The 27,131-nt window shown below is 41.0% G+C and overlaps 1 pseudogene; it reads left to right on the top strand.

The window, feature by feature from the left end:
• The first annotated feature begins 988 nt into the window (after nt 1-988).
• LOC113626628 (thioredoxin-like protein 1 pseudogene) overlaps nt 989-27,131 on the top strand; it is a 43,248-nt pseudogene continuing 17,105 nt past the window's right edge.

The raw sequence follows: 27,131 nt of genomic DNA, 5'->3' as shown, positions 1-27,131 counted from the left end.
TGATATCTGATGAGGAGGTGAGCCTCAAAATCCTTTTTTGCTGGACACGTTCAATCAGTAAAAGCCACCCGCGAAAGGTGATTCAAGGTACAACCTGCTTTGCCTTCCCTAAAGGACTAGTCCCCTGTATCCATCCCTTCCCTCACACCTGGTCTAACATGACCACCCTGAGGCCACTTCACTGCCTAGGCACTGCCTTCAGTAGACCCTTGCCTGTTCCAAGCACATTTGCCACCTGCAAGGACACACATTCACATCCTGGCCCCCCACCACTGTCACACAGATAACATTATTAGATCACCTCATTCCTCACCCCTCACTGTACCCATACCCTTCCCTAAATAGCTTTGCAGTTCCTTCCACTAGAAATCTTGCTTTGGTCCCACGTGGGCTTACTTTGGCCAGTGGAACATGGACAGAAATGGCAGTGAGTCAGTTCTGAGCCTACACACAAAGAGGCAGCACACTTTCTTCTTGCTTCTCTTGTGCAGAGTTCTGCCACATCATTCCTCTGGCTCCAGAAGAGTGAAACATGTATGGAACAGAGCCACCCTGGCAAATCAGCGAACCTGTGAGCATGACAATGCATGTTTATTATTAGCCATTGAGATATGGGCTGCTTTGTTACATAGTATGGCTCAGTTATAGTTGACTGGTAAACGAGCTACCAGCCAAGAGGGAGCAAGGAAGGCTCTGAGAGTCTTGGCCACAGCAGGTGAAGTTTTCCGCAGGGGTGGCAGAATTTGTAGCATCATCATTGCAGCCATTCCTTATCCCTCCTTCCTTGCTTTCTGTAATTACAGCGCCTAAAAAGTGAAATGCCCAAGTTTCCAGAATGTTTTACCGCTGGGCCATCTGAGCCAGTTCTAGTCAACGACATAGAAGTAGAGATTGGCAGGGGACTCCTGAGAAAACTTTTGCTGTTTGAACACAAGAGAGACTTCCGGTACCGCCCTCCTCCCTCCTTCCTGCCTCGGAGGCAGTCGCGATGCCTGAGTCCATAGCAGCCAACTTGCAACCAGGAGGTGAGCAGCATGAGGTTGAAAAACCAACAGCTTGAGGAAGGCAGGAAGAAGATGAAAAAATCCTGGGTGCTTGGTGAGATTGCTGAATAGCTGAACCGGCAGCAACCAATGCCTATCTCTGGTTTTCTTTTAACGTGAGATACAATCAGTGTCCCTTTTGTTTAGACCCCTGTTAGATGGGGTTCTGATATTTAAAGTGAAATGCATTCCCCGATGATATGCCTATTTTCTGGTTGGACTCGGGTCTGGCCCAGTCTGCCTACATCAGAAAGATGATGCTGCTTCCTCACTGGGTATTGGAGGAGCTGAGATAGAAGGAAATTCCAAAGGTTTCGTAACCATTGTGGGTAAGGAAAGGGAAGCAGCAGTCTTAGCTTTTGACATCAGATAGGAGTCCCCTAGGAACTGAGACAGGGGAAGCTTTGATTACTTCTCTCTCTGTCCTGACCCATTTGATCCATTAAAATCCAACCCACCCATCGTTCTTAGCCTGTTCCATGAAGCTTTCTCGAATTCCATCCAGAATGACTCACTACTTTCTCTGAATCCCTCGAGTTGGTTGTTTGCTTGTTTATTTCAGCCTATGTGTGCCCCTCAGTTGACACATCACACTTGGCTCTGCATGAGTCCAGCTGTGTATGTGTCTTATCTTCCCTACAAGGATAGTGTCTTAGTAGCCCCTGCCGAATCTCTTGTAGAACCTAGTAGACACTGGTCGGCATGCATCAGGCCTTTAGAACTAGTGGTAACTATGAATCAAATAACATGCGTATGAACTTGCTTTATAGCAAGGCTAGCATCACATCCAGGTTTGTGTGTGTATCTGGAAACCTAATTAGGGATTGGCAGCAAAAACAGTTCGGTTTAGAATACCCTCTACTATAGAGGAAGCAGATTAAGAAAGAAATGAGGGGACAAAAGAGAGGAGAAATAAAGAACAATCCAAAGTCACCTCCGAAGAGACCAGAGTCTGTATAATTTATTCCCTCTTGGGAATGTTCCTATCAGAAGTTCTGATGACAAAGAGTCAGCAACCTGGCATGGTTTTGCATTTCTATCCTGTGCCTTAAAATATATGTTGGATCGTTTAGACTTTTTAGCGTCCACTTTAGTTAAAAAGAAGAGGGAAACTTTAATCTGGGCAGTGCCTGAACTCATAGTTAAGAAGTGGGGTGGTACGGTCTCGGACTAGGTTCCCCAGAAGCAGGGCAAATGGCTTATGTGGGAAGTGATTCCAGGAAACACAGGGGAGATTGTGGAAATGGCGGTGATGGGAAGGAAGCGAACATGGGTGGGTTAATGAGTAAGTTACACCTGTGTGTACCTGGATCTTGGTCCTGGCAGGGAGCTCTGTGTAGACCCCACCTCCAAATTGTTCCACTATGTAAAAAAAGTCACTAAACCAGTGTTGGAAGAAAATATTATTTTTATAAAAGGCTTTGGTTGGTAGGCTTGGAGTTACTTTTTTTGGTTCCTTATAATTGTCTAAACTTTACATATTTTCCATGATGAACATGCATCACTTTTATAAGTTCCTCAGAAAATCTTTGAGAAAACATGTCACTCATTACCAATAATGATTCCAAAATGATTTTGCTGACTTGACCCATCTGAGTCTCTGCTGTTAACTTCTGTTTAGCTCAAGGGTACCAGCTCCCAGGAGGTTAGCATCCTCAGCTCTGTCCTCCTCATTCCCCAAGATGTCCATGTCACACTCCCTCCCACCAGTATGCATTCATTCTTTTAAGAAAATATAGAGGCCCCGCTGTGTGCCGGGCACTGCCCTAGGCACTAAACAAAACCAGACATTGTCCCAGCCCTCATGGAAGGAACTGAGTAATAAAATAAAGCAAAATTTAAAGATTCTGTCTTTCAGAAGCACTGTGCAGGAGTGTTTTTTTTGTGGGAATTCTATGAGGTCCCAGTTCTCCAGGAAACTATAGTAGGAGATTTAGATCCAATGGGGAAGCTGCCCTTAGGAAGTGAGGTTGAACCTAAGATCTGAAGGTGCAGAGGAGTTAACCGGGCAAATGTTAACTGCATTTCTAATGTGCACATGGGGTCATCATGTTGGGGTCTTGGGACGCTACGTTCAAACCTCTGTCCTCAAAGACATAGCCATCTAATTGTCAGCCTACAATCAAGTTTCCTAAAATAACAAAGAGAAAAAAAACCAAAACAAAACATTGTTGGATCAAGTCCCCCAGTGTCTATAGGAACATGTGAGAGTTCAAAGGAAGAGGCAATCAATAAGGCGAAGTAGACAGGAAAGCCTCTTTGGAGGAAATGTAGCTTGGGTTCAGGTTTAATGCCAGCAACAAGGAAAGGTTCCCACGGAAGGGGAACAGCACACACAAATGCTCAGAGAGCTCCATGTCAGGTGAGATGACCAGCAAGATGAGAGTATCAGATAGGTATTAAGTGGAAGAGATGGCCTGTCCTTGGAAGCCGGGTAAAGATTCTTGGACTTGATGTGATGGGAACTAAGGAGCAAAGACTGACAAAAGGCAGGCATTACCTACAGGAGGATTGATGCCGCTGACTTTACCCCTGGGAAGGAGGGGAGCCAGAGGGGCTGGCCACAGCGATCCAGACAGCAAGAGAGAGTCTGACAAGGAGGACCTACTTCCTTGTATCCATGGTAAACTGGGATTTAAGAGGTTCACGGAATTTTTAGCTTCTGAAAAAGAAATTTCTATTAGAAAGGGAAGCATCATTATATTACTTGATAGAATTGGTCTCATCTCATTTATTTTATCCATCTTTCTCTTACAACCGAGGAAATATACTGAAGCCCAGCCAATTTCTTTCCTTTCCCAGAAGCTCTCCACAGGAAGGAAACCATATTTGCAAGTCATCTGGGACTCAGCCCTCCTGGAGCACACGCATGGAGTGGGAGACCCCACTCCTGCTCTAAGGAACACCTCTTCCTGATCTGTAACCTTCCCAACTCACAAAAGTTGCTGCCAGGGGCTTCCCTGGTGGCGCAGTGGTTGAGAGTCCGCCTGCCGATGCAGGGGACACGGGTTCGTGCCCCGGTCCGGGAAGGTCCCACATGCCGCGGAGCGGCTGGGCCCATGAGCCATGGCCGCTGAGCCTGTGCGTCCGGAGCCTGTGCTCCGCAACGGGAGAGGCCACAATAGTGAGAGGCCCGCGTACCGGAAAAACAAAAAAAAGTTGCTGCCAGCCGTGGTGGGGTGGGAGCGAGGGCAGGAAGTATAGGTCATGCTGACAAAGGGTCTTCGTTGCTGGAGGGGGCTGCAGAGGCATAAGGGCGGGGCTGAGGGATCTCTTCCCTAGCAGAGGCTGGTGGAACAAGCGGTGCCCATTCTGCCCCATTGCTTCCCATGACCAGCAGTTCCTCTGGCTAGATCATAGCTTTTTAGGCCATTTTCTACCATGTCCTCCTACTGAGATAGCCCCTCCTGTGTTCTAGATCTCTCCAGGAAAGGTGAGTTTCTAAGTTCTACGGTGTTTTGTTTTAGTGAACACTTAAAGGACCTTTTGAGCAACAGTAGAGGAATCAGCTTTACCCCTGCTTCAACGCACACTGTAAATACCCAATCAGGACAGCGCTAGAATTTTCTATACGGGACACATTAACAGGTGGCAATCTGGAACTTCGTTCAAAACTCTATTTGCCTACAAACATGCTGTTTGTATTTTGATTTTATGTTTACTGGGGCAGCACATGGAAGTAATGGGGTACGACGGTCCACAGCTTCCAAGCTTGTTCCTGATACCACCCCTGAGCCCTACAACTAGGCTTCTTTTCAGTTACAGACTCTCATAAAAAGTCCTACACCCTCATCTGTACTTTCACACCAAGGACAGACAGAGACTTGCATGCAGAAACCATTTACAGTGAATAAATTGGTCAATTATCTAACTTCCCTACAGAGCTGGCTACTGCCTTCTCGTGGGAGGGTGAACACCTGCTGAGAAGGTTCTCAGGAATCAGCTTATGCCCAAACACCCCACCCAGAACAGACCTTTCAGCTCCCTCCCTGGGGCTTCTCTCAGAAACAGTTTTTCTGGATCTCTGACGCCCTCTAGTGGCTGTCTCAGGCTGAAATCCTGCCTAAAGTCAGCAGCCGTTCCACCTCCTCCTAAAAATACGACCAGCCCTGAATTTAAAAAGAAAGGAAGAAAAAACACATATCCTTTCTTCTGCTTCTCCTAAGTGCAAAAAAGAAAATTTAGGGATGTCTGGTTTCTGACACTGTCAAGGTTCACCTGACCTCTTAACATTGCCCTGGTTGGTTTGTGTTTTAAAACTTTGATAGCATCTTGCTGCCTGCTCTGTACCCCAAATGGCTTTCCCCTTGTCCCCAATATATACTTTATTTCGTCTTTATGTTTGTTTCAGAGCATCACTGTCTTTTTCTCAAAAAAAAAAAAAAAGAAAAGAAAAGAAAGAAAGAAACACAGGAATGGCTTAACTGTATCCTTTAAGTTGAAGAGGGCAGATTTCCCTGCCTGACACACCAAGGTGCCCTCACAAAGCCTCTGCGTGATTCCAGGCTCCAGGGGCATCATAGTGAGCCTTGGCAGGACCAGGGATGCTGCTGTCTTTTTTGACTTTGGTAGGTAGGTGTGGTTTGAAATTGGCTACATTGGTCATTTTTATTAATCGATTTTTACAAACCCATGGGAAGTGTTCCTAATATAAATAGCCTGCGTTATTCTTGTATCACCTTCATCTGACCCCTAGGAGCGCTAAAGAAAAGCCCATCACACTTACCTGGCCTTCAGCCCGAAGCAGACAAATAAGCCACTGGCCAGGATGAGACTGGAGGAGGAGACAGCACATCTGCTGACACTTCTATTCCCTTGGCTGAAAGGAAAAGACGAATATTTGCTGGGCTTGTTCTGTGTACTGACCATTAAGTATCTCATCTAGTGGGGCAGGTATGACCATCTCCATTTTACAGACGAGGACATTGAGACACAGAGTTAAATGGTTTTCCCAAGATCACATAACTATGTAAGAGGCAAGGTTAAGATTCAAACCCGGTTCTGAAACTCTTTAAGGCCCACTCTTTACCCAACTCTTGCCTCTTATCTTACTTAGCTTTGGGTTTCAGGTCCTTGCCTCAGAGTCTATGTGAATGGTGCCTTCTGGAGTTGAGCAGTGTGCAGCCTGCAGGTCTGTCCAGAGTGGCTCAAATTTGGATTGGCTTGAAACCCTCCCATGACCAGATTCTAAGCCTGGCCTGAAAACTAGAGTCTTGCTGCTCAAAGTGTGGTCCCCAAAACTGCAGCATCAGCGATACCTGGGAGCTTCTTAGAAATGCAAATTAGTGAGCCCCACCCCAGACCCAGTGAATCACAAACTTCAAGGTTTGAGATTAGAAATGTATACCCAGGTCTTCTCAGCTTTGATGTGCACTCAGATCACCCAGGGGTCTTGTTGAATGCAGATTCTGATTCAGGAAGGCTGAGGAGATGGTGCTGAGCTTCTGCTTCTCTAACCAGCTCCCAGGCAATGCCAACACCGTGAGCTACATTTGGAATAACATGCCCCTAGATCAATAATTCTCAAACTTGAGTCTGCATTCAAATCACCTGGAGGGTTGGTAAAACAGATTACTGGGGCCCCATCCCAAGAAATTCTGATTCAGAGGGTCTGGGATGGGGCCCAAGAATTTTCTTTTTTAACAAGTTCCCGGGTGATGCTGGTATAGGGACCCTATAGAGAACCACCATTCTAGCCTATAAGAACTTCCTTCAGTTAGACAATTAACCCCATGCCTTTTGGCTTTGCATTTTCATGAGGCCCTACTTAGTCCTCAAATCCTGGCATCCTGACATCTTAGAGCTGAAAATAACTTCATAGACCAAAGGCAAAGCCAGGATGAAGCAGCCAGACTTACTCTATTCAATGTTGTTCCTCTGCATCCTGCTGGCTCTGCAGCTCCATAAATTTTCCAGCGTCTAGCAATTACAGTGTTTATGGTGAGCTCTGCATTTCAGGCCAGTTTTGTAAGCACTTGAATCCCTATCAGACACATATGTCATTGGCAAAATCCATAAAAACTCAGGGCCCTCCTACCTCACGGCTGTGTGAAAAGAGGGCTTTGGAAAAAACCAGCAGCCAGGCTGGCAGCCATGGTGGAGAGAAAACGCAGCAGCTAGCAGGCAAACCCAGACAAGGTGATTCAGCACAGAGGCCCTGGAACAAAGTAATAAACCAGGATACTGACGGCTACTGGCACTCACATTCTGCTGGGCAACCCTGAGAAGGTCATTTACTCTCTGTGCCAGAGAAGATGCTTTTCCTTAAGGTAAACAATACTCTCATTCAAGGAAATACATGCAAGAGGTGGTCTCATATAAGGACTTAGATCAGTTAGTTTCTGTTACCTGACAAATCACCCAATACTTAGAACAACCATTTATTAATGCTCATGAATATTTGAGAAAAAGTAGTACTGTATATTTTCTTGAAGCCTAGGCTTGGAACTGGCATGCCATCACTTCCACCACATTCTGTTGGCCAAAGCAAGACCCAAGACCCACTCCTGGATGGGAGAAGCTGTAACATCACATAGTAAAGATGTAGAGGAAGGTGGAGTTTATGGCCATTTTGCAATCTACCACAGAAGAGTTTTCTGAGTTTGGGAGACCCTGAGACAAAGATTCCAAAGCCAGTGGTTTCAATGGTTACTTGGAAAGTGAAGGAAATACTGGTAGGGGCGTAGGGTTTAAGACCCAGAGGAAAGCATCTGGTGAAGTGTGCGTAACCCGGCCAGCCAGCACTCTCATAGATGGAGCTGAATTCCACTGGAAAACTCTGGGAGTGTTGGACACATGCCTTTTTGTTATCCTACCTGAGAGAAGGAGCTAAGATCCTTTACATCAATTCCTAGCAGTCATTTGTTGAGGACTGCTCCTAGTGCACACGGGTTCCCCGTTACTTCAGCCTCCCAGACTGGGCAGAGTGGTCCCAGAGGTATGCATGTCCTGGTAGCTGTGCACCGAAGATGTAAGTGTAAGGGACACCAACAGTAACTCCTGCAGTGCAATGGTGATTAAGAAAAAGAAGAAAAAAACCCCTCAAGCTTTGGTTTTAAGTTCTTCTGGTAATAACATCTTTTCTTCCCTGTTTTAAAGTCTATTTGCTTTATTTGAGGTGACGCCTCATTTCTTTTTCTGGCAAAGGTTGGAACACTAGATAGCATCATATCAAGTTGTCCTGCAGCTCCAGAAACAAAATGGAACTGAACAATTCACAGCATGAGTTGAGAACAAAGAGTCGTGTCTGCTGTAGCAGTGGTGGACCACTTCAGCTCTACCAAGAACATCACTCTGTCTGAACTTGCCCTGTGCAGCAACGTCACAAACCATGGGGGGCCAAAGCACAAAGGGCAGACAGAGGTCACTGACATTTTCTAAGGTATGGGATTCCCAAAATCCCTGTAAGGAAGCAGTAGGGAGAATGAAACTTTCTACCCCCAGAAAGGTCTTTGAACTGTATGAAAAATGGGCTGAAAGGAAAAACACTAAACTTATAGTAGAGATTTATTTTGGGAGGTGGGAGTGGAGAGAGGATAGTAAATGATGTTGAAAGTGAGGGTTCAAGTTATTTAACATTTTATTTTAAATATTTACCACAAATGAGACAAAATGTCAGCATTGACCAATTCTTTGTAATAGATACTAGGTAGTTGCCATATTATCATCTCCTTTACTTTTTCTTAAATTTCAAAAAAGTGTGTTGGGGGCAAGGCGGGGTGGGGGCAGAGGATGTTCTCCTGTAATTAGCAAGGTCTGGTAGGCTTATAGAAGTAACACTGATCTGTTTCTTGAGTAACATTTGATAAATACTTCCCCTTACTGAACCTTCATTTCCTTGTTCATAAAATGAAGATAATAATAGTAGCAACATCAGGGGCTAAGCCTCAGATGATATACCCTACTGCCCAGCGTGGTACCCCAAAGGAAATGGTCCCTCAGAAAATGCTCACTGCTCCCTTTATCCCTCCCCTGATGCGCCGCATGGATTAGGATCCCCTCACATGGAGTCAAACAAGACAATTGGCTAGTTATCTAGATAAGGCTAGAAACAGAAAAATCTTAAATAAAGCCTTATCCTGACTCCTCTGAGTCCAGGGACAGCGTTGGTCTAAGAAAAAAGAAAAAGAAAACCCTTGCAGGAATGGCTAGAGAGAGACAACCCCCGCTTGTGGAGACAGGGATTCTGGAATTTAGCAATAAGTATTTTCTAAATTTTCTCAAGTCTTTAAAATCTTCTACCTTGAAGGGGAACTAACCTAGTTCTAGAACAGACCTAGGTGCCTTGGTAGGACTTGTAAAGAGATATTTCTCCTTTGAGTGTAATGAGGATTCTTGATTTTTTTATACAAATTAGAGAAAGCCCATAGCCAGCCTTAACAACACAGAATACCATGAGGAAAAGAGAGCGAGAGGGACATAATGGGCCAGTAAGAGTGGAAGATATGGAATGTGATCTATTAAATGAGGAGTTAGAGCCTGACCTCTAGGAGAGAAGGCTTCTCTGGCCTCTCTACATCTTGCCTGGGAAGCTGAGGGAAGTCTTAGAAGGGAATGCAGCATTCCTCGGAGTCTTGTTTTATCTGGGATTCTCTGAATCTGGAAAAGATTGTCCTTAAGCACAGACTGAGAAGCCATTGGTCTGGGCTTGCTCTGTGCAAGGGTTACAAATAATCTCAGTCTTCTCTACACTTCAGGGTCTGCAGGAGGGGTGTGTGTGTGTGTGTGTGTGTGTGTTGTGTACAGGGCTTCCCATCCATTCTGTATCAGTTACCTATTACCACAACAGTGCTGCATAATAAACCGTCCCAAAATTAGTGACTTGAAACAATAACTGTTTCTTTAGCTCATGAATCTGAGGCTTGCAATTGGGACTGAGTTGAGCTGGGATGTTCTGGTTTCAGTTGGGCAGACATTCTCTAAAAAGAAAGAAAATGCTAAAAGAAGAAACCCTAGAACATCAAAAACAAGGAAATACAGTAACCAAAATTATGAGTAAAGACAATAGAATTGCCTTTTATTCTTGAGACTTCTAAATTATATTTGATGGTTGAAGAAAAAATTATAACATTGTCTGATGTGGTTATCAAAGTAAGTAGAGGAAATGTTTAAGAAAACTATATTATGAACAGGAGGATAAATGGACATGAAGAGAGGTAAGTTCTTCTACACTTCATTCAAATGGGTAAAATGATGACAACAGTAGACTGTGATAAGTTATATATATACCTAGAGCAACCATTAAAAAAAAACTACACAAAGAGATACACTGTTGATGAACACTACAGATAAATCAAATGCAATTCTAAAAAACAGTTTAAGTAACTCATATGAAGGCAAAAAATAAATCATAAATGAAAAACAGAGAATAAACAAAAGAAAAATAAAATGGCAAACTTAGTCCCTAGTATATCAATAAGTACATTAAATTTAAATGATCTAAATATACCAGTTAAAAGACCTTGGCAGAGTGAATTAAAAAACATAATCCAAATGTATATCATCTACAAGAAAGTCACTTAAAATATAACAGTACACACAAGTTGAAAGTAAAATGATGGAAAGAGATATATCATGCAAACAATAATCAAAGGAAAGCAGGAGTGGCTAATGAATGACAGACAAAGTAGACTTCAGAGCAAAGAAAATTACCAGAGTCAGAGAGAGAGATTATATACTGATGAGAGGGTCAACCCACAAAGACATAGCAATGCTCAGTGTGTATCCACAAGGCAACAGAGATGCAAAATATGTGAAGCAAACCTGATAAAAGTGAAAGAAGTATAATCCACAATTATAATTTCAGACTCCAACACCTCTCTTTTAATATTTGATAGAACAACTAGACACAAAAATTGGCAAAGATACATGAGAGTTCAACCACACGATCAACCAACAGGATCTAATCAACATCTATAGAAGCATCCCCCCAACAATAGCAGAGTACACGTTCTTTTCAAGTGCCCACAGAACATAGAGAGACCATTTCCTGGGTCATAAAACAAACCTCAACAAGTTTAAAAGAATTGAAATCATATGCAGTGTGTTCTATCACAATGGAATCAACCTAGAAATCAAGTCACTCTCCTTGTTCAAATTTATTTGTAAAATGAAATTGACAAAACCTGCCACAGTTACCTCCCAGAGTTGATAGTAGAGGCAAATTAACATTAACTGAAGAAGAAACTTTACAAATATAAGAACCAAGTCTATATATAAATATTAGGCATTTGAAATCTTTCATTATATAAATAGATGCCTCAAAGTCCATCTCTCCTGGTAGTTCAGGAACATAATTACCTCACTAAGACTAACAGCTAATTTCATTTTCATCATCAGTCTTTAATCCCTGCAATATAATCAAAGAACGATCTTGGGCAAGAGAAGAGAAAAAAACAATCTCTTTTCCCGTCCTATAACTCACTCAAGAGCCAGGAATATGCCAACAGTTTCCCCTCCTGCTGCAAAGGATATTGTCAAATAACCTCTCCTAGTCTGTGTCATAGAACACAGACCACTTTAAGATATTTTAATACCTTTTACTATTTTGGTTTGAAGAGATTGCACAGAGTTTATTCCCTGGCGTTTATGTGAGAGGAAAACCATTTGACTATTTATAGCCTAAGGAGACAGAAAGGATAAAGCACATTTTGGTTATCATTGCTTTGGGGACAGAGGGTAGGGATTATTTAATCTATTGGAAGCATTTGGAACTACTGGGAGGCTTTATGCAGCAATTAACTTTCAGTTATTCAAATAACTGGATGAGTTTCAATTATTTCTAAACTAGCTTTTTCAATGAAAGGATGTATAAGCTCATTTAACAGGAAATTTAATAGGAGTTGGTTGATCCAGAATCTCAATATTGTTATCTGGAGCTTAGGTTCTCTACAGTCCTTGGCTTTGCTATTCACATGGTTGGATTCATTTTTTTAAGTTGTCCAAGGGACAATGGTGGATTCATCTGCCTTCATTCAATTATCGAAAGAGAGAATAGCTTGCTCTTAAAAGCAAGGCAGAACTTCCCCAGATGACACCAACAGCCCTCTCATCACATGTCATTGGCCAGAACTGGGTCACATGACTTTTCACAACCAATCACAGACAAGGGGCGGTGAGATAACTCTTAATCCAATCAGATTCGCTCCTGAAGCTGATGGGATTCCTCTAAGTCATATGGGCTACACGAGGATGGGGCATCTGAAAAAGAGAGTTTCTTTTGGGAAGGAAAAAGGAGATAATGGGTGCTGTGTGGGCAGCTGGCACTCAGTAACTCTAAGTATGTTTCTAGGAGGAGAAAACTCAAACAGACTATAACAATGAAGTGACCTGATTGTCTCACTGAACTGAAGGAGGCCACAGCTGGCAAGGCTTGATCCAGCAGATCAAATAATGCCATCAGGACCTGGCTTCCCCCTCTCTCTGCACTCTGCAGTACTGGCCCCTTCCTCCACATAGTGGTCTCCTGCCGATGAAAAGCTACTGCAGATTTGAAGCTTGAATTGCTCAACATGGTGGGTTGGGGGAGGGGTGGAAGAAAGAAACCAATTCTAATAGTTCCAGTAAAAGACTCTTCCTTTTGCCAGAATACTCAAAAAATAGCTCTTCATATTTCATTGGCTTTGATGGGGGCATGCACCCAACCTAAACTAATTACTGTGGCCCTGCAGTGGAATAGTTTGTCTAGTTTAATTCCAATCATAATCTCTGTGTGTAAGGGTGGGCCAACAGCAGTAAACAACAACAACAACAGCAATAACAAAAAACACACACTAAATCCGTTGGTTTAACCCAGTAAGATTTATTTCTTGCATTCATTCAATGTGGGTGGACAAAGTGACTCTAATCCACACAGTTATTCAGGAACCCATGTTCCTTTTAAATGCAGCTTTGCCCTGGACATCAGAGCGGATGTGAAAAATAAATGAAGAGGTGGAGAGAGAGACATGCTCTTGCTCCTCATTTGGCATCCACAGCCATGACAGAAATGTGACTTCATTCACTCCTGCCCTGTGACCACTTTGTCTTAACTCAGCCAAAGGGACTAAATGACATATTTCTGAGAACTCTGATGCTAAATGGTGAAAATATAGGGTAGGGTTCGACTTTTCTAATTTTGAATCTTTCTTCAAACTAACTGTGAAGCTTTATGTAAGTCAAATTCTTGGGCTCTCGTTTCCTTATTTCTGAAAGGAAATAAAGTTGTGTAACCTTGGGCAAGTTACCTTATTTCTGTGTCAGCTTCCTCATCTGTAAACCCCTCATTTGAAGTCAATACTACTTTACTCATAAGGTTGTATATGAGTCTTCTAGGGCTGCCATAACAAAGTATCACAGAGTGGGTGGCTTAAGCAACACAAATGTATTTCTCAATTTATGGAGCCTAGACATCTGAGATCAAGGTGTCTGCAGGGTTGTTCCTCCTTGGTTTGAAGATGACCATCCTCTCTCTGTGTCTTTACATGGTCTTTACTCTGTGCATGTCTGTGTCCTTGATTGCCTCTTCTTATGAGGATACCAGTCATATTGGATTAGAGCTTATCCTAATGACCTAATTTTATCTCTTTAAAGACCCTATCTCCAACTACAGACATTCTGAAACTGGAGGATAGGATTTCAACATGTAAATGTGGGGGAGGGAGACACAATTCAACCCATCATAAGTTGATATGAGGCTTAAATAATTTAGTACATGTTAGGGCTTAAATCTATATAGTAGGTATATGCACTTAACATGAGCTATAACAATTATCTTACTTTTTTACAGTAGTAGCAATACATGTAGTAGCAGTGGTATTTGAAGTAGTATTAGCATCCCTAGAAGCAATACAGAAAAGGGAAAACGGCTCACTACAAAGGAAAGGGAAAGATACACTTTATTTATTTATTTTAACATCTTTTTGGAGTGTAATTGCTTTACAATGGTGTGTTAGTTTCTGCTTTATAACAAAGTGAATCAGTTATACATATACATATGTCCACATATCTCTTGCATCTCCCTCCCTCCCATCCTCCCTATCTCACCCCTCTAGGTGGCCACAAAGCACCGAGCTGATCTCCCTGTGCTATGTGGCTACTTCCCACTAGCTATTTTACATTTGGTACTGTATATAAGTCCATGACACTCTCTCACTTTGTCCCAGCTTACCCTTCCCCCTCCCTGTATCCTCAAGTCCATTCTCTAGTAGGTCTGCATCTTTATTCCCATCTTGCCCCTACGTTCTTCATGACCTTTTTTTTACATTCCATATACATGTGTTAGCATACGGTATTTGTTTTTCTCTTTCTGACTTACTTCACTCTGTATGATAGTCTCTAGGTCCAACCACCTCACTACAAATAACTCACTTTCGTTCCGTTTTATGGCTGAGTAATATTCCATTGTATATATGTGCCACATCGTCTTTACCCATTCATCTGTTAATGGACACTTCAGTTGCTTCCACGTCCTGGCTATTGTAAGTAGAGCTGCAATGAACATTTTGGTACATGACTCTTTTTGAATTATGGTTTCCTCAGGGTATATGCCCGGTAGAGGGATTGCTGGGTTGTATGGTAGTTCTATTTTTCGTTTTTTAAGGAAACTCCATACTGTTCTCCATAGTGGCTGTATCAATTTGCATTCCCACCAACAGTGCAAGAGGGCCCTTTTCTCCACACCCTCTCCAGCATTTATTGTTTCTAGATTTTTTGATGATGGCCATTCTGACAGGTGTGAGATGATATCTCATTGTAGTTTTGATTTGCATTTCTCTAATGATTAATGATGTGGAGCATTCTTTCATGTGTTTGTTGGCAATCTGTATATCTTCTTTGGAGAAATGTCTATTTAGGTCTTCTGCCCATTTTTGGATTCGGTTGTTTGTTTTTTTAATGTTGAGCTGCATGAGCTGCTTGTAAATTTTGGAGATTAAACCTTTGTCAGTTGATTCGTTTGCAAATATTTTCTCCCATTTTCAGGACTGTCTTTTCATCTTCTTTCTGGTTTCCTTTGCTGTGCAAAAGCTTTGAAGTTTCATTAGGTCCCATTTGTTTATTTTTGTTTTTATTTCCATTTCTCTAGGAGGGGGGTCAAAAAGGATCTTGCTGTGATTTATGTCATAGAGTGTTCTACCTAGGTTTTCCTCTAAGAGTTTGATGGTCTCTGGCCTTACATTTAGGTCTTTAATCCATTTTGAGTTTATTTTTGTGTATGGTGTTAGGGAGTGTTCTAATTTCATTCTTTTACATGTAGCGGTCCAGTTTTCACAGCACCACTTATTGAAGAGGCTGTTTTTTCTCCACTGTATATTCTTGCCTCCCTTATCAAAGATAAGTTGCCCATATGTGTGTGGGTTTATCTCTGGGCTTTCTAACCTGTTCCATTGATCTATATTTCTGTTTTTGTGCCAGTACCGTACTGTCTTGATTACTGTAGCTTTGTAGTATAGTTTGAAGTCAGGGAGCCTGATTCCTCCAGCTCCATTTTTCTTTCTCAAGATTGCTTTGACTATTCAGGGTCTTCTGTGTTTCCATACAAATTGTGAAATGTTTTGTTCTATTTGTGTGAAAAATGCCAGTGGTAGTTTGATAGGGATTGCATTGAATCTGTAGATTGCTTTGGGCAGTAAAGTCATTTTCACAATGTTGATTCTTCCACTCCAAGAACATGGTATATCTCTCCATCGATTTGTATAATCTTTAATTACTTTCATCAGTGTCTTATAATTTTCTGCTTACAGGTCTTTTGTCTCCTTAGGTAGGTTTATACCTAGATATATTATTCTTTTTGTTGCAATGGTAAATGGGAGTATTTTCTTAATTTCACTTTCAGATTTTTCATCATTACTGTATAGGAATGCAAGAGATTTCTGTGCATTAATTTTGTATCCTGCTACTTTACCAAATTCATTGATTAGCTCTAGTAGTTTTCTGGTAACATCTTTAGGATTCTCTATGTATAGTATCATGTCATCTGCAAACAGTGACAGTTTTACTTCTTCTTTTCCAATTTGGATTCCTTTTATTTTTTTTCTTCTCTGATTGCTGTGGCTAAAACTTCCAAAACTATGTTGAATAATAGTAGTGAGAGTGGCAGCCTTGTCTTGTTCCTCATCTTAGTAGAAATGGTTTCAGTTTTTCACCATTGAGGACGATATTGGCTGTGGGGTTGTCATTTATGGCCTTTATCATGTTGAGGAAAGTTCCCTCTATGCCTACTTTCTGTAGGGTTTTTATTATAAATGGGTGTTGAATTTTGTCAGAAGCATTCTCTGCATCTATTGAGATGATCATATGGTTTTTCTCCTTCAATTTGTTAACATGGTGTATCACATTGATTGATTTGCATATATTGAAGAATTCTTGCATTCCTGGGATAAACCCCACTTGATCATGGTGTATTATCCCTTTCATGTGCTGTTGGATTCTGTTTGCTAGTATTTTGTTGAGGAGTTTTACATCTATGTTCATCAGTGATATTGGCCTGTAGTTTTCTGTCTTTGTGGCATCTTTGTCTGGTTTTGATATCAGAGTGATGGTGGTCTCATAGAATGAGTTTGGGAGTGTTCTTCCCTCTGCTATATTTTGGAAGAGTTTGAGAAGGATAGGTGTTAGCTCTTCTCTAAATGTTTGATAGAATTCACCTGTGAAGCCACCTGGTCCTGGGCTTTTGTTTGTTGGAAGATTTTTAATCACAGTTTCAATTTCAGTGCTTGTGATTGGTCTGTTCATATTTTCTATTTCTTCCTGGTTCTGTCTCAGAAGGTTGTGCATTTCTAAGAATTTGTCCATTTTATTGGCATACAGTTGCTTGTAATAATCTCTCATTATCCTTTGTATTTCTGCAGTGTCAGTTGTTACTTCTCCTTTTTCATTTCTAATTCTATTGATTTGAGTTTTCTCCCTTTTTTTCTTGATAAGTCTGGGTAATGGTTTATCAATTTTGTTTGTCTTCTCAAAGAACCAGCTTTTAGTTTTATTGATCTTTGCTATCATTTCCTTCATTTCTTTTTCATTTATTTCTGATCTGATCTTTATGATATCTTTCCTTCTGCTAACCTTGGGGGTTTTTTGTTCTTCTTTCTCTAATTGCTTTAGGTGTAAGGTTAGGTTGCTTATTTGAGATGTTTCTTGTTTCTTAAGGTAGGATTGTATTGCTATAAATTTCTCTCTTAGAACTGTGTTTGCTGCATCCTATAGGTTTTGGGTCATCCTGTTCTCGTTGTCATTTGTTTCCAGGTATTTTTTGATTTCCTCTTTGATTTCTTCAGTGATTTCTTCGTTATTAAGTAGTGTGTTGTTTAGCCTCCATGTGTTTTTATTTCTTACAGATTTTTTCCTGCAATTGATATCTAGTCTCATAGCGTTGTGGTCTGAGAAGATACTTGATACAATTTCAAGTTTCTTAAATTTACCAAGGCTTGACTTGTGACCCAAGATATGATCTATCCTGGAGAATGTTCCATGAGCACTTGAGAAGAATGTGTATTCTGTTGTTTTTGGATGGAATGTCCTATAAATATCAATTAAATCCATCTTGTTTAATGTATCATTTAAAGCTTGTGTTTCCTTATTTATTTTCATTTTGGATGATCTGTCCATTGGTGAAAGTAAGGTGTTAAAGTCCCCTACTATGATCGTGTTACTGTCGATTTCCCCTTTTATGCCTGTTAGTATTTGCCTAATGTATTGAGGTGCTCCTATGTTGGGTGCATAAATAGTTACAATTGTTATATCTTATTCTTGGATTGATCCCTTGATCATTGTGTAGTGTCCTTCTTTGTCTCTTGTAATAGTCTTTGTTTTAGAGTCTATTTTGTCTGATGTGAGAATTGCTACTCCAGCTTTCTTTTGATTTTCATTTTCATGGAATATCTTTTTCCATCCCCTCACTTTCAGTCTGTATGTGCCCCTTGCTCTGAAATGGGTCTCTTATAGACAGCATATATATGCTTCTTGTTTTTGTATCCCTTCAGCCAATCTATGTCTTTTGTTTGGAGCATTTAATCCATTTACATTTAAGGTAATTATCAATATGTATGTTCCTATTACCATTTTCTTAATTGTTTTGGGTTTATTATTGTAGGTCTTTTCCTTCTCTTGTGGTTCCTGCCTAGAGAAGTTCCCTTAGCATTTGTTGTAAAGCTGGTTTGGTGGTGCTGAATTCTCTTAGCTTTTGCTTGTTTGTAAAGATTTTAATTTCTCTGTCAAATATGAATGAGATTCTTGCTGCATAGAGTAATATTGGTTGTAGATTTTTCTCCTTCATCACTTAAAATATGTCATGCCACTCCCTTCTTGCTTGCAGAGTTTCTGCTGAAAGATCAGCTGTTAACCTCATGGGGATTCCCTTATGTGTTATTTGTTGTTTTTCCCTTGCTGCTTTTAATATTTGTTCTTTGTGTTTAATTTTTGATAGTTTGATTAATATGTGTCTTGGCGTGTTTCTCCTTGGATTTATCCTGTATGGGACTCTCTGTGCTTCCTGGACTTGATTAGCTATTTCCTTTCCCATATTAGGGAAGTTTTCAACTATAATCTCTTCAAATATTTTCTCAGTCCCTTTCTTTTTCTCTTCTTCTTCTGGGACCCCTATAATTCGAATGTTGCTGCATTTAATGTTGACCCAGAAGTCTCTGAGACTGTCCTCAATTCTTTTCATTCCTTTTTCTTTATTCTGCTCTGCAGTAGTTATTTCCACTATTTTATCTTCCAGGTCACTTATCCATTCTTCTGCATCAGTTATTCTGCTATTGATCCCTTCTAGAGAATTTTTAACTTCATTTATTGTGTTTTTCATCACTGTTTGCTCTTTAGTTCTTCTAGGCCCTTGTTAAAAGTTTCTTGCATTTTCTCCATTCTACTTCCAAGATTTTGGATCATCTTTACTATCATTATTCTGAATTCTTTTTCAGGTAGACTGCCTATTTCCTCTTCATTTGTTTGGTCTGGTGGGTTTTTGCCTTGCTCCTTCATCTGCTGTGTGTTTCTCTGTCTTCTCATTTTGCTTCACTTACTGTATTTGGGGTCTCCTTTTCACAGGCTGCAGGTTCATAGTTCCATTGTTTTTGGTGTCTGTACCCAGTGGCTAAGGTTGTTTCGGTGGGTTGTGTAGGCTTCCTGGTGGAGGGGACTAGTGCCTGTGCTCTTGTGGATGAGGCTGGATCTTGTCTTTCTGGTGGGGAGGTCCATGTCTGGTGGTGTGTTTTGGTGTGTCTGTGGCCTTATTATGATTTTAGGCAGCCTCTGTGCTAATGGATGGGGTTTTGTTCCTGACTTGCTAGTTGTTTGGCATAGGGTGTCCAGCACTATAGCTTTCTGGTCATTGAGAGGAGCTGGATCTTGGTGTTAAGATGGAGATCTCTGGGAGATTTTCACTGATTGATATTATGTGGAGCTAGAAGGTCCCTTGCGGACCGGTGTCCTGAACTTGGCTCTCCCACCTCAGTGGCACAGCCCTGACACCTTGCTGGAGCACCAACAGCCTTTCATCCACACGGCTCAGAATAAAAGGGAGGAAAAAAAGAAAGAAAGAAAGAATAAGACAAAATAAAGTTATAAAAATAAAAACTAAGAATAATTATTAAGAAAAAAATTTTTTAAGTTAAAAAAAAACACAAAAATCAGACAGAACCCTAGGACAAATGGTAAAAGCAAAGCTATACAGACCAAATCACACACAGAAGCATACACATACACACTCACAAAAAGAGAAAAAAGGGGGAAAAAATATATATATATATCATTGCTCTGAAAGTCCACCTCCTCAATTTGGGATGATTCTTTGTCTAATCAGATATTCCACCAATGCAGGGTACATCAAGTTGATGGTGGAGATTTAATCCGCTGCTCCTGAGGCTGCTGGGAGAGAGTTCCCTTTCTTTTCTTTGTTTGCACAGCTCCTGGGGTTTAGCTTTGGTTTTGGCCCCTACTCTGCGTGTAGGTCACCTGAGGGCATCTCTTCTTTGCTCGGAAAGGACGGGGTTAAAGGAATAGCCGATTCAGGAGCTCTGGCTCACTGAGGGCGGGGAGAGGGAGGGGCATGGTGTGTGGCGTGAGCCTGCAGCAGCAGAGGCCAGTGGGACATTGCACCCGCCTGAGGCGCACCATGCGTTCTCCCGGGGAAGTTGTCCCTGGATCATGGGACTCTGGCAGTGGCGGGCTGCACAGGCTCCTGGGAAGGGAGGTGTGGAGAGTGACCTGTGCTCGCTCACAGCCTTCTTGGTGGTGGCAGCAGCAGCCTTAGTGTCTCATGCCCGTCTCTGGAGCTCCTTTAAGCAGTGCTCTTAATCCCCTCTCCTCACACACCAGGAAACAAAGAGGCAAGAAAATGTCTCTTGTCTCTTCGGCAGCTCCAGACTTTTCCCGGACTCCCTCCCAGCTAGCTGTGGCACACTAGCCCCCTTCGCACTGTGTTCATGCCACCAACCCCAGTCCTCTCCCTGGGATCCGACTGAAGCCCGAGCCTCAGCTCCCAGCCCCCACCCGTTCCAGCAGGTGAGCAGACCAGCCTCTCGGGCTAGTGAGTGCTGGTCGGCACTGATCCTCTGTATGGGAATCTCTCCACTTTGCCCTCCGAACCTCTGTTGCTGTGCTCTCTTCTGTGGCTCCAAAGCTTCCCGCTCCGCCACCCACAGTCTCCGCCCGTGTAGGTGCTTCCTAGTGTGTGGAAACCTTTCCTCCTTCACAGCTCCCTCCCACATGTGCAGGTCCCATTCCTATTCTTTTGTCTCTGTTTTTTCTTTTTTCTTTTGCCCTACCAAGGTATGTGGGGAGTTTCTTGCCTTTTGAGAGGTCTGAGTTCTTCTGCCAGCATTCAGTAGATGTTCTGTAGGAGTTGTTCCACGTGTAGATGTGTTTCTGATATATTTGTGGGTAGGGAGGTGATCTCCTCATCTTACTCTTCTGCCACCTTGAAGCTCTCCGAAAGATACACTTTAAATAGAAGTGAGATGCACGAGGATAGTATTTGTATCACAAAATTGCAGTTTCCCAAAATATTTCAGAATTTGTACAGAAACACAAAAGACCCCAAATCACCAAAGCAATCTTGAGAACGAAAAACAGAGCTGGAAGAATCAGGCTCCCTGACTTCAGACTATACTACAAAGCTACTGTAATCAAGACAGTGTGGTACTGGCACAAAAACAGAAATATAGATCAATGGAACAGGATATAAAGCCCAGAGATAAACCCACACATATATGGTCACCTTATCTTTGATAAAGGAGGCAGGAATGTACAGTGGAGAAAGGACAGCCTTTTCAATAAGTGGTTCTGGGAAAACTAGACAGGTACATGTAAAAGTATGAGAATATAACACTCCCTAACACCATACACAAAAATAAGCTCAAAATGGATTAAAGACCTGGGCTTTCCTAGTGGGGCAGTGGTTGAGAGTCCACCTGCCGATGCAGGGGATGCGGGTTCGTGCCCTGGTCTGGGAAGATCTCACATGCCACAGAGCGGCTAGGCCTGTGAGCCATGGTCACTGAGCCTGCATGTCCAGAGCCTGTGCTCTGTAATGGGAGAGGCCACAACAGTGAGAGGCCCGTGTACCGCAAAGAAAACAAAAACAAACAAAAAAAAGGATTAAAGACCTAAATATAAGGCCAGAAACTATCAAACTCTTAGAGGAAAACATAGACAGAACACTCTATGACATAAATCACAGCAAGATCCTTTTTGACCCACCTCCTAGAGAAATGGAAATAAAAACAAAAATAAACAAATGAGACCTAATGAAACTTAAAAGCTTTTGCACAGCAAAGGAAACCATAAACAAGACCAAAAGACAACCCTCAGAATGGGAGAAAATATTTGCAAATGAAACAACTGACAAAAGATTAATCTCCAAAATGTACAAGCAGCTCATGCAGCTCAATAACAATAAAACAAACAACCCAATCCAAAAATAGACAGGAGACCTAAATAGACATTTCTCCAAAGAAGATATACAGATTGCCAACAAACACATGAAAGAATACTCAACATCATTAATCATTAGAGAAATGCAAATCAAAACTACAATGAGATATCATCTCATACCAGTCAGAATGGCCATCATAAAAAATCTAGAAACAGTAAATGCTGGAGAGGGTGTGGAGGAAAGGGAACACTCTTGCGCTGCTGGTGGGAATGTGAATTGGTACAGCCACTATGGAGAACAGTATGGAGGTTTCTTAAAAAACTACAAATAGAACTACCATATGACCCAGCAATCCCACTACTGGGCATATACCCTGAGAAAACCATAATTCAAAAAGAATCATGTACCAAAATGTTCATTGCAGCTGTATTTACAATAGCCAGGAGATGGTAGCAACCTAAGTGTCCATCATCGGATGAATGGATAAAGAAGATGTGGCACATATATACAATGGAATATTACTCATCATAAAAAGAAACGAAATTGAGTTATTTGTAATGAGGTGGATGGACCTAGAGTCTGTCATACAGAGTGTAGTAACTCAGAAAGAGAAAGACAAATACCATATGCTAACACATATATATGGAATCTAAGAAAAAAAATGTCATGAAGAACCTAGGGGTAAGTCGGGAATAAAGACACAGACCTACTAGATAATGGACTTGAGGATATGGGGAGGGGGAAGGGTAAGCTGTGACAAAGTGAGAGAGTGGCATGGACATAAATACAGGACAAAACGTAAAATAGATAGCTAGTGGGAAGAAGCCGCATAGCACAGGGAGATCAGTTTGGTGCTTTGTGACCACCTAAAGGGGTGGGATAGGGAGGGTGGGAGTGAGGGAGACGCAAGAGGGAAGAGATATGGGGACATATGTATATGTATAACTGATTCACTTTGCTATAAAGCAGAAACTAACACACCATTGTAAAGCAATTATACTCCAATAAAGATGTAAAAAAAAAAAAAAAAAAGAAAAAAGAAAAAAAATTCCAGTTTCCGTGGCTGTGTAACATATTGTGTCAAAATGTGGTGGCTTAAACCAACAATATTTATTTTCTTCAAGAATCTGCAGTTTCAACAGTGCCCAAGAGAAACAGCTCATTCAATTGTATTTGTCATTAGCTGGAGCAGCTCAAAGTCACTTTCTTGTCAATGCCAGCTGTCAGCTGGGATCTCAGTTGAACATCTATATAGGGTCCCTTCACGTAGCCTGAGCTTCCTCACAGCATGGTGGCTGTGTTCCAAGCACCCTGAAAGGAAGTGGAAACATAGTGCCTTTTAAGACCTAGCCTCAAAAGTCACTCAAAATGGCTTTGGTTGCATTCTACTCATCAAGGCTTTCATAGACTGTCCACGTTCAAGAGGAGGGAACATGAACTGATGGAGGATGGAAAGTTCTGGAAAAGTATGTGGTCCTGGAAATATTGTTATGGTCATTTTTGAAAAATATAATCCTCCACTCATCCCTACATTCCCACATAGAGAACCTCCTTCTGGGTTGGATCCTTATACAATGTTGCTCAATTCCCACGAAATTGAAGATAAAATAACACACTTGGTAGGAAACTTTTAAGAGCTTTGTAAAAGAGAACTCCTCAAATACAGGTTTGGTGTAGAGCACAATCCTCTTCCAACTAGGCACACATAGAATGCAGGTTGATTTTCTGATTTCCCGGATGATTTTTTTTTAATGATTCTAGACACAATCATGTCCCAACCCTGCACAGCGAATTCAGACTTTCCTTTGTAAAATGAAGACTAGAGATAAGAAGATCCACAATGCCCTTATCAGCTCTAATATTCTATGGAAACAGGAGAAAAATAGAATGAATTAAGAAAATTTAAAAGCACTATGCTGAGTCCATCAAAGGGAGAAGCCGAGCTGTTGCTTGATTTATATTTGAAGGCTGTGCATGGTTTTCATGATGGCAATAATAATTTATTGACAAAATGCTTTTATTGAATTGCCTTTACTGAAGAGGCCTTGCATGGTTTTTCACCAACTTGCTACAATTAAAAGCAGCAGTAAACAGAGCCTTTCTATTTAGATTGAAAAGCAACAATTAAGCTTGCTCAGCTATAAATAGGAGGCAGCTTCACATCTACCACCCCAAATGCACACATTAAAGACTCCAGTCTCAAATGCCCCCAATTTATTTCCACAGGACAAACCAATAAATTGTCAAACCCTGACCTGAAAGCTGACAATTTCTTAGAAAATGGAAGTAGGTAAATTATGCATAATTCTAGATAATTACTGGGATGTCCACGAGGCCAGGAAATCAGTACCCGTGCTGGAGATCTAAATTTACAGGCATCTAGTTTTTTCATTTTATCATTATCAAACCATGTTTTGCCTTGGGTGGCTGTCAGGGCTGGCTCTCCTTTGCCTGAGAGGCATAGATGAAAATAATGGATTTAAGAGTTAGGGAAAGGAAGATAGAAAATAAAAAGTTCTTTCACAAGATTCCCATTAGTTCGAGTAATTCAGTAAAGAGACCAGAACATGGGCAGAGTTGAATATTTTTTAATAAAAAGAAAACAAAACTGCAAGTGCCACTCATCCCATCTATAAACTATAGATACTGAGTTTTCAGAGATGTGAAGGCATTTGATTCAACCACCTCATTTTCCGCCTCATTTTCCGCAGGAGGAAACCAGAGGCTTAGGAAGCCACATGTATTGTCCAAGGTCACAGAACTTGACAGTGGCAGAGCTGGAACACAATAGCTTTCCTGACTGCCACTTCAATGTCCATTGAATGGAAAAAATTGCCCTCCTTTCATTCTTTTCAGTACAAAAGACTAGATTAATGAGACCTAAGTGATAAAAAGTCCAAAGTGTATCGTATTTCTTTGAGTGCAAGACAGTTTTCAAAGGCAACAGGATTTTCCCACTTGGAGATACTGGGACTCCTCTGCCTCTGTATCCCCCAGTCTAAGCCAAGAGTTGCCAATTTCCAAAAGCGCCAAAAAAGTGATTTTCCAAAAATCTGTCTTGGGGGAATCACACCTTTTTGAGACTCATGAGTCTTGGTTTTCTGTTGCACATGCCCTGTGTCTCCCAGTGAGTTACCAACTGCCTATGACTTCCCTCCGATATGTACGAGGTATTCTTTGTTGCCCCCCTCACCTTCTCTAACAAGCTCTGTGCCCTAGCGGACTGACATTTATGGACTCATCAATGGTACCCTAGTTCTTTGGCTACCACTGAACTTGGCTATATGGCAGGGGGTGGGGGGAAGGGACACAAACAGGAGACTGGATAGCAAGAGGATAAAGAAGCCAAAATTTGTATTCTCCCATCTCACTTCCTGCAGAGTGAAGCAGAGTTGCCCAGCCAAGCCCATCCCAGATTAGCCAAACTCCAGGCAAAGCCCAGACACGTGAATGAGATTAAACAACTATTGTAGTAAACCACTCACTTTTCAGGGGTAACTGTATTATGCAGCAATAGCTGACTAATACAGAATATGACATCTAAAAAGAAGACTTTTAGACAATATGGCCATTCTAAAAACTGAGATAAACATCTGTGAAAGCCAGAAATGGAATTGAACAGAGGAGTAATTGGGATTCAGTTTACAGACTCACTGAACTCCAGATCCAGAAGCCAATGGAGAAATCTGAGTTCCTGTGGGTAACAAGACTAAAAATTTCACAAAGGAAGTAAGAGGCTCACTCTTCAAACTCACTGTTTGAAATCAGAAGCAAGTTTGAGGTTTCCTCATACATTAAAGGATGCTGAAATAAGCTCTTAAAACCACTATCTGAGCTACCATTTATATAAAGCAGGGAAGCTGTAAGAAATGAAATCTTTCATCCTGGACTTAGGCTTAACAATCTGCTGACTTGGTTGCTGAATATGTAATGACTCCAATATCAGTGTAGGTTGCTAGCCCTGAACTACCAATATAAGACCTGGTTTTGGAATTACTGTTCTTGGGAGGTGGTGGAAGAAATCAAATATAAATATGCAGGACTGTGAAACAAGGGGTGGAAGAGAAAGAGAAAAAGCGTGCAACCTCTCTGTCTCCATTCAGTAATAAAATTCCAAAACATATGAGAAAATAATGCTAAGAAAGACAGCAACAACTGGAAATAAATTCACTCTAGATGAAATGGAAATAATTGGAGAGATTATTACACACAGATCCTCACTGAAATAACTACTAAAGAATTTTAGGCAGAAGGAGAAAACATCTTGAGAGATAGGTTGGAGTGAAATATAGAAACAATACTTAGTGTAGAATTTGGTGAAATATGTTGATAAGTTTAATTTACTATTGACTCTTTAAAAAAGAATGGTATTTTTCCACATAACTAGATACAATTCAAGTAATGTCAAGGAAAATATAGAAGAGGGAGGTGTTCATTGTGTAATTAAAGCATATTAAGTTCTTGGGTTATTTGGGAGGAGGGTAGAGATACTGAATAACTTAAACTTTGTTATAAAATTTTATACTTAAGTAAATATGTGAAAATTTTGAAACTATCAAACAGAAAGAAGAAAAAGTGGAAAAAGAGGCAAATAAAGAGCATGATAAATCTAAAACATAAAATAAGATCATATAACTAAGTATGAATATAGCAGTAATCAAAATAAATATAAAGGAATTCAAGTGGCCTATAGGAACAAGATTATCAGGCCAGATTTTTAAAAATCCAACCATCTGTCATTTACAATAGACACATCTAAAACATAACTGTCCAGAAATGTTGAAAATAGAAAAAACACAAAAGACAATTACGAACTAAAAGAAAGCTGATATAACAATGTTAATGTCAGATATAATTTAATTCAAGCTAAAAATCATAAAGAAAGACATAACATAGTGATAAAAGGAACAGTAATGAAAGGAACTAACACATAACAGTGTTAGTTTGAATGGCTAACACTATGCCTTGAACTATAAAGAAAGAATACTATCAAAATCACAAGCCAAAATGAAAAACCTACCATCCTATTTAAGGTTTTAAAATACATATATCAAAAACCTGTGGAGGCAACAGAAAATATCAATGTATATTGAAAAGCTCAAAAGTAATAAACCCATTTATAGATGTAGAAACTAAGTCTCTGGGAAGTTAAGTGACCCACCCAAGGTCAAAAAGTTTATATGAGTTAGAACAACAACTATAACTCACATCTTTTAAGGCTAAATCCTATGCCCTTCCAA

Source organism: Aethalodelphis obliquidens, unplaced genomic scaffold, assembly GCF_003676395.1.
Source record: "Aethalodelphis obliquidens isolate GAN/ISIS:26980383/991018 unplaced genomic scaffold, ASM367639v1 scaffold18, whole genome shotgun sequence".
Classification (NCBI taxonomy): Eukaryota; Metazoa; Chordata; class Mammalia; order Artiodactyla; family Delphinidae; genus Aethalodelphis; species Aethalodelphis obliquidens.
This window is presented reverse-complemented; position numbering and strand designations above follow the sequence as displayed.